The sequence below is a fragment of the Panulirus ornatus genome, chromosome 47 (assembly GCF_036320965.1).
Source record: "Panulirus ornatus isolate Po-2019 chromosome 47, ASM3632096v1, whole genome shotgun sequence".
In the NCBI taxonomy this organism is placed as follows: Eukaryota; Metazoa; Arthropoda; class Malacostraca; order Decapoda; family Palinuridae; genus Panulirus; species Panulirus ornatus.
The window spans coordinates 19,232,440-19,239,939 of NC_092270.1; the positions used below are offsets into that span (position 1 = coordinate 19,232,440).

The window sequence follows — 7,500 nt, forward strand, 5'->3', positions numbered from 1 at the left end:
CATTCCAACCCCATCCAACGGACCATAAGAGCCACCCATCCCATCCCAGGGACCATAACAACCATCCCACGGACCATAACAACCCATTCCAACCCCATCCAACGGACCATAAGAGCCACCCATCCCACAGCCCGTAACAACCAACGCACCCCATCCCAGGGACAATATCAACCATCCCACGGACCATAACAACCATCCTACGAACCATAACAACCACCCCACGGACCATAGCAACCACCCCTACCCATACAACGGACCATAACAACCCGACCCATCCCTCGAGCCATAACAACCACCTAAACCCATTCCACAACACATCCCACCGAGCGTCGGTGGAGACCGTGGCCCAGGTCCACAAGTGGTGGTGAGGTCTGAGTGTTGGAGGAGATTGTGGCCCAGGGCCAGGAGGATCATGGTGAGGTCTGAGTGTTGGAGGAGATTGTGGCCCAGGAGGATCATGGTGAGGTCTGAGTGTTGGAGAAGACTGTGGCCCAGGAGGATCATGGTGAGGTCTGAGTGTTGGAGAAGACTGTGTGGCCCAGGAGGATCATGGTGAGGTCTGAGTGTTGGAGGAGATTGTGGCCCAGGGCCAGGAGGATCATGGTGAGGTCTGAGTGTTGGAGGAGACTGTGTGGCCCAGGGCCAGGAGGATCATGGTGAGGTCTGAGTGTTGGAGAAGACTGTGGCCCAGGAGGATCATGGTGAGGTCTGAGTGTTGGAGGAGAGTGTGGCCCAGGGCCAGGAGGAGGGAGATGGCTGGCCTCTGGTGGGGTGTGGGTGTTGGAGGAGGCCGAGGAAGGGCGAGGGAGCTATGTGTAGGCAGGTGTGTGTGTGTGTGTGTGTGTGTGTGTGTGTGTGTGTGTGTGTGTGTGTGTGTGTGTGTGTGTGGTTAAGAGGGCAGGTCGGGTGTTTGTAAAGGGGGGGGGGGGGGCACAAGGGCGCGGGAGGGCGTCTGGCCGGGCTGGGGCTGGCAGCGGGGCTGGGCCACTGCCAAATATGGGTGGGTAGGCACGCACGCTACCCAGTGCCGCCCACCTTTCACGCCCACACGTCCTCCACGCACGCCCTAATTGGGTGTGGGGCGGGCGCTTCAACAGGCGTCACACACCTGGCTGACTTAAAGGGCTAAGTTTGGCGAGCGCCACCTCCCTCGGTTATCATGTAGCGCCACCACGAGTATGTATGTAACAACACGTGCCACCACCAGCTGGCTGTACACCACCACCCCTACCACTGACCATCTACCACTCTCACTACCACTAACCATCTACCACTCTCACCACCACTAACCATCTACCACTCTCACTACCACTGACCATCTACCACCATCACTACCACTGACCATCTACCACTCTCACTACCACTCTCACCACTACTAACCATCTACCACCATCACTACCACTGACCATCTACCACTCTCACTACCACTCTCACCACCACGAACCATCTACCACCATCACTACCACTGACCATCTACCACTCTCACTACCACTCTCACTACCACTCTCACCACCACTAACCATCTACCACCATCACTACCACTGACCATCCACCACTCTCACTACCACTGACCATCTACCACTCTCACTACCAATGACCATCTACCACTCTCACCACCACTGACCATCTACCACTCTCACTACCACTAACCATCTACCACCATCACTAACATCTCTCACTACCACTAACCATCTACCACTCTCACCACCACTGACCATCTACCACTCTCACTACCACTAACCATCTACCACCATCACTAACATCTCTCACTACCACTAACCATCTACCACTCTCACTACCACTGACCATCTACCACTCTCACTACCACTGACCATCTACCACCATCACTAACATCTCTCACTACCACTGACCATCTACCACTCTCACTACCACTGACCATCTACCACTCTCACTACCACTAACCATCTACCACCATCACTACCACTGACCATCTACCACTGTCACTACCACTGACCATCTACCACCGTCACTACCACTGACCATCTACCACTCTCACTACCACTGACCATCTACCACCATCACTAACATCTCTCATTACCATTGACCACCTACCACTCTCACTACCACTAACCATCTACCACTGTCACTACCACTGACCATCTACCACCATCACTACCACTGACCATCTACCACTCTCACTACCATCTCCCGCTACCACTAAGGACGACGCTAACACAAACATGGCTCCCCATCACTAACGTATCACAAATATGGCTCCCCATCACTTACCTACCACAAACATGGCTCCCCATCACTTTCCCATCACAAACACGGCTCTCCATCCCTTACCTATCACAAACACGGCTCCCCATCAGTTCTCAACCACAAACATGGCTCCCATTTTCTCTACCACAAACATGGCTCCCCATCAGTTCTCAACCACAAACACAGCTCCCATTTTCTCTACCACAAACATGGCTCCCCATCAGTTCTCTACCACAAACACGGCTCCCATTTTCTCTACCACAAACATGGCTCCCCATCATTTCTCTACCACAAACGTGGCTCCCATTTCCTCTACCACAAACATGGCTCCCCATCATTTCTCTACCACAAACACGGCTCCCATTTTCTCTACCACAAACACGGATCCCCATCAGTTCTCAACCACAAACATGGCTCCCATTTTCTCTACCACAAACATGGCTCCCCATCAGTTCTCAACCACAAACATGGCTCCCATTTTCTCTACCACAAACATGGCTCCCCATCGTTTCTCTACCACAAACACGGCTCCCATTTTCTCTACCACAAACACGGATCCCCATCAGTTCTCAACCACAAACATGGCTCCCATTTTCTCTACCACAAACATGGCTCCCCATCAGTTCTCAACCACAAACACAGCTCCCATTTCCTCTACCACAAACACGGATCCCCATCAGTTCTCAACCACAAACACGGCTCCCATTTTCTCTACCACAAACACGGATCCCCATCAGTTCTCAACCACAAACATGGCTCCCATTTTCTCTACCACAAACATGGCTCCCCATCAGTTCTCAACCACAAACACGGCTCCCATTTCCTCTACCACAAACACGGATCCCCATCAGTTCTCAACCACAAACACGGCTCCCATTTTCTCTACCACAAACACGGATCCCCATCATTTTTTTACCACATACGTAGCTCCCAATTCCTCTACCACAAACATGGCTCCCCATCAGTTCTCTACCACAAACACGGCTCCCATTTTCTCTACCACAAACATGGCTCCCCATCAGTTCTCTACCACAAACATGGCTCCCATTCTCTCTACCACAAACACGGCTCCCTATCAGTTCTCAACCACAAACACGGCTCCCATTTTCTGTACCACAAACACGACTCCCTATCAGTTCTCTACCACAAACACGGCTCCCATTTTCTGTACCACAAACATGGCTCCCATCAGTTCTCTACCACAAACATGGCTCCCATTCTCTCTACCACAAACACGGCTCCCCATCAGTTCTCTACCACAAACATGGCTCCCATTTTCTGTACCACAAACATGGCTCCCCATCAGTTCTCTACCACAAACACGGCTCCCCATCAGTTCTCAACCACATACACGGCTCCCATTTTCTGTACCACAAACACGGCTCCCCATCAGTTCTCTACCACAAACACGGCTCCCATTTTCTGTACCACAAACACGGCTCCCCATCAGTTCTCTACCACAAACATGGCTCCCATTTTCTGTACCACAAACATGGCTCCCCATCAGTTCTCTACCACAAACATGGCTCCCATTCTCTCTACCACAAACACGGCTCCCCATCAGTTCTCTACCACAAACACGGCTCCCATTTTCTGTACCACAAACACGGCTCCCTATCAGTTCTCAACCACAAACACGGCTCCCATTTTCTGTACCACAAACACGACTCCCTATCAGTTCTCTACCACAAACACGGCTCCCATTTTCTGTACCACAAACATGGCTCCCCATCAGTTCTCTACCACAAACACGGCTCCCCATCAGTTCTCAACCACATACACGGCTCCCATTTTCTGTACCACAAACACGGCTCCCTATCAGTTCTCAACCACAAACACGGCTCCCATTTTCTCTACCACAAACATGGCTCCCCATCAGCTCCTGAAGGAGACACATCAGTCTAGGGAGAGAGTGAGTGAGAGGGAGTGAGTGTGGCTCAGACCTTCCCTTCGACAGAAGGGGCCCCACACTGCATGTGTACCACAACACACGGTGTGTATGTGTGTGTGTGTGTGTGTGTGTGTGTGTGTGTGTGCCTACCTTGCAACTCTGGCCTGAGTCTGGTATGCCACAGCGTTGTTGCTGCTGCGGGTGGACGACAAGTGCGCCGGTGGCGAAGTGCGTCTGCGTCTGAGAATAATATCCTTTGCGTCCACCACACACCAGGGGCGACGCGGGGGTGTGAGGTGTGGTAGAGAGGCGCGCTAACACAGCTGTGGTATATATCCTGGCGGGGTTACACTGTACACAAGGGCGGCCATCAGCTTAAGCTCACTACTCCTGCTGGTGGTGGTGCTCCTCCCTTCTCCCTCACACAACCAAGCCCAACCAAGCACTGGGGAGGGGCGTGGGGCGCTCGGGCCTCCCTCTCTCTTCCCACCAACTGCTGCCACCTGCTCCTGCCTCCCTCCCTCCTCATTTCCCTCCTCATACTCGCCGTCATGAGGCCCGTAGCTGGTCTCATACCTCATAACGAGGATCATGAGGCCCCATGGCCACATGGTGCCCCACCCAATCATGGGGGGGCACAAACCCCAGCCCCACACACACTGGGGTTCTCCATGTAAACATTTGGCATCTGTAGAAGATGGAGGGGGGGATGATGGCGGCGTTCGCCAACTGAGCGACCCACCCACGCATAGAAAACGGGAAGATGCGGGGTGTCCCCTCCCTCCCTCCCTCCCTTCCCTCCCTCTTGGCACCCCTCCCTTCCCCCGACCCCATTAAAGTCAACTGAAGGAACTGGCCCTGCCTGTGTGCTCCAGGCCCACCTCGCCACTCGAACACCAACACCCAAGACTTGTGTGTGTGTGTGTGTGTGTGTGTGTGTGTGTGTGTGTGTGTGCGTGCAGGGAGGGGCCGCCACGCAGGCCCAACCCGGGGTTCGAACACGAGAGCCAGGGGAGGAGAGGAGCAGGTGACAAGCCACCAACCACCCCACAGCCTCCCACTCCCACACTCTCGGGGACGCCCTTCCCCCACACCCCGGGGGTTGTTAAATGTGGGGTGTGGGGGGACTCTATATAGTTTTTGACCTGTGGTAACCATAGCGATTTCCATGGGACTGCCTCATGCGGGATGGTGGGGGGGGGGGGGGGGGGGGTGGCGCAGCCAGACCAGACCAGACCAGCGCCTCGACCACAATCCTCGACCACTACCAGGTCTCTCTCTCTCTCTGGTGTGGTGTGTGGTTGTGTGTGGTGGTGGTGTGCGGTGTGTGGCAGTGTTGTGGTGGAGTGTGGTGGTGGTGTGTGGTGGTGGTGTGATGGTGGTGTGTGGTGATGGTGGTGGTGTGTGGTAGTGGTGTGTGGTAGTGGTGATGTGTGTGGTGGTGTGTGGTGTTGGTGATGTGTGTGGTGGTGTGTGGTGGTGGTGTGTGGTAGTGGTGATGTGTGTGGTGGTGTGTGGTGTTGGTATATGATGGTGGTGTGTGGTGGTGGTGTGCGGTGTGTGTGGTGGTGTGTGGTGGTGGTGTGTAGTGGTGGTATGTGATGGTGGTGTGTAGTGGTGGTGTGTGGTGTGTGGTGGTGGTGGTGTGTGGTGTGTGGTGGGACTGGCATCCTCAACCACAAGTGGCACAACCCCGTCTCTACCACGGGACGGGTGTAGGGTAGACGGGTGGGAGAGGGTCGCTCGCTGTCTCACTCGCTCAACAAGTGCCTTGTCCTCTCTCTCTCTCTCTCTCTCTCTCTCTCTCTCTCTCTCTCTCTCTCTCTCTCTCTCTCTCTCTCTCTCTCTCTCTCTCCACTTTCACCTCCCGTTGTGCTGAGCTCAGCCTGCTGCCGTACGCGCTCCACCTGCCTGCTCCACACACACACACACACACACACACACACATGTACACACACACATGTACACACACACACATGTACACCTGACCCACACCTGGGGCTGCTGCTGCCCCACGGCACCTGACCCACACCTGGGGGCTGCTGCCCCACGGTACCTGACCCACACCTGGGGCTGCTGCCCCACGGTACCTGACCCACACCTGGGGCTGCTGCTGCCCCACGGCACCTGACCCACACCTGGGGGCTGCTGCTGCCCCACGGCACCTGACCCACACCTGGGGCTGCTGCCCCACGGCACCTGACCCACACCTGGGGCTGCTGCCCCACGGCACCTGACCCACACCTGGCGCTGCTGCCCCACGGCACCTGACCCACACCTGGGGGCTGCTGCCCCACGGCACCTGACCCACACCTGGGGCTGCTGCCCCACGGCACCTGACCCACACCTGGGGGCTGCTGCCCCACGGCACCTGACCCACACCTGGGGGCTGCTGCCCCACGGCACCTGACCCACACCTGGGGCTGCTGCCCCACGGCACCTGACCCACACCTGGGGGCTGCTGCCCCACGGCACCTGACCCACACCTGGGGGCTGCTGCCCCACGGCACCTGACCCACACCTGGGGGCTGCTGCCCCACGGCACCTGACCCACACCTGGGGCTGCTGCCCCACGGCACCTGACCCACACCTGGGGGCTGCTGCCCCACGGCACCTGACCCACACCTGGGGGCTGCTGCCCCACGGCACCTGACCCACACCTGGGGGCTGCTGCCCCACGGCACCTGACCCACACCTGGGGGCTGCTGCCCCACGGTACCTGACCCACACCTGGGGGCTGCTGCCCCACGGCACCTGACCCACACCTGGGGGCTGCTGCCCCACGGCACCTGACCCACACCTGGGGGCTGCTGCCCCACGGTACCTGACCCACACCTGGGGCTGCTGCCCCACGGCACCTGACCCACACCTGGGGCTGCTGCCCCACGGCACCTGACCCACACCTGGGGGCTGCTGCTGCCCCACGGCACCTGACCCACACCTGGGGGCTGCTGCCCCGCGGCACCTGACCCACACCTGGGGCTGCTGCCCCACGGCACCTGACCCACACCTGGGGCTGCTGCCCCACGGCACCTGACCCACACCTGGGGGCTGCTGCCCCACGGCACCTGACCCACACCTGGGGGCTGCTGCCCCACAGCACCTGACCCACACCGGGGGCTGCTGCCCCACGGCACCTGACCCACACCTGGGGCTGCTGCCCCACGGCACCTGACCCACACCGGGGGCTGCTAACCCCCCTCCCTCCCCCAGTGGCAATCCCTTTTCGAGCCCCCAAGTGTCCAAGTGCCCCCACGCCCCTCCCCATCCACTGACGTAAGACTGGAGAGGTGGGGCGGGGTGGGGCGGGGGTGGGGTGGGGTGGGCCGGGGTGGGGTGTAAACATGAGTGTGAGACGGGCCACGGTCCGGTGCTACCCCCCC

The 7,500-nt window shown here is 57.8% G+C and overlaps 1 protein-coding gene across 7 annotated transcripts in view; it reads right to left on the minus strand.

The window, feature by feature from the left end:
• Positions 1 to 7,500, minus strand: part of rhea (Talin_middle and talin-RS domain-containing protein rhea) — a 639,718-nt gene that overhangs the window by 503,420 nt on the left and 128,798 nt on the right. For 3 of the 7 annotated variants that reach the window (XM_071689877.1, XM_071689878.1, XM_071689882.1), the window contains exon 1: positions 4,268 to 4,590. The exons of 3 other annotated variants lie outside the window; for them this stretch is intronic. The gene's annotated coding sequence lies outside the window, so the exon portion shown is untranslated. Of the gene's footprint in view, positions 1 to 4,267; positions 4,591 to 7,500 lie in introns of those variants that run through there. One more of the 7 variants, XM_071689884.1, reaches the window with a different exon arrangement.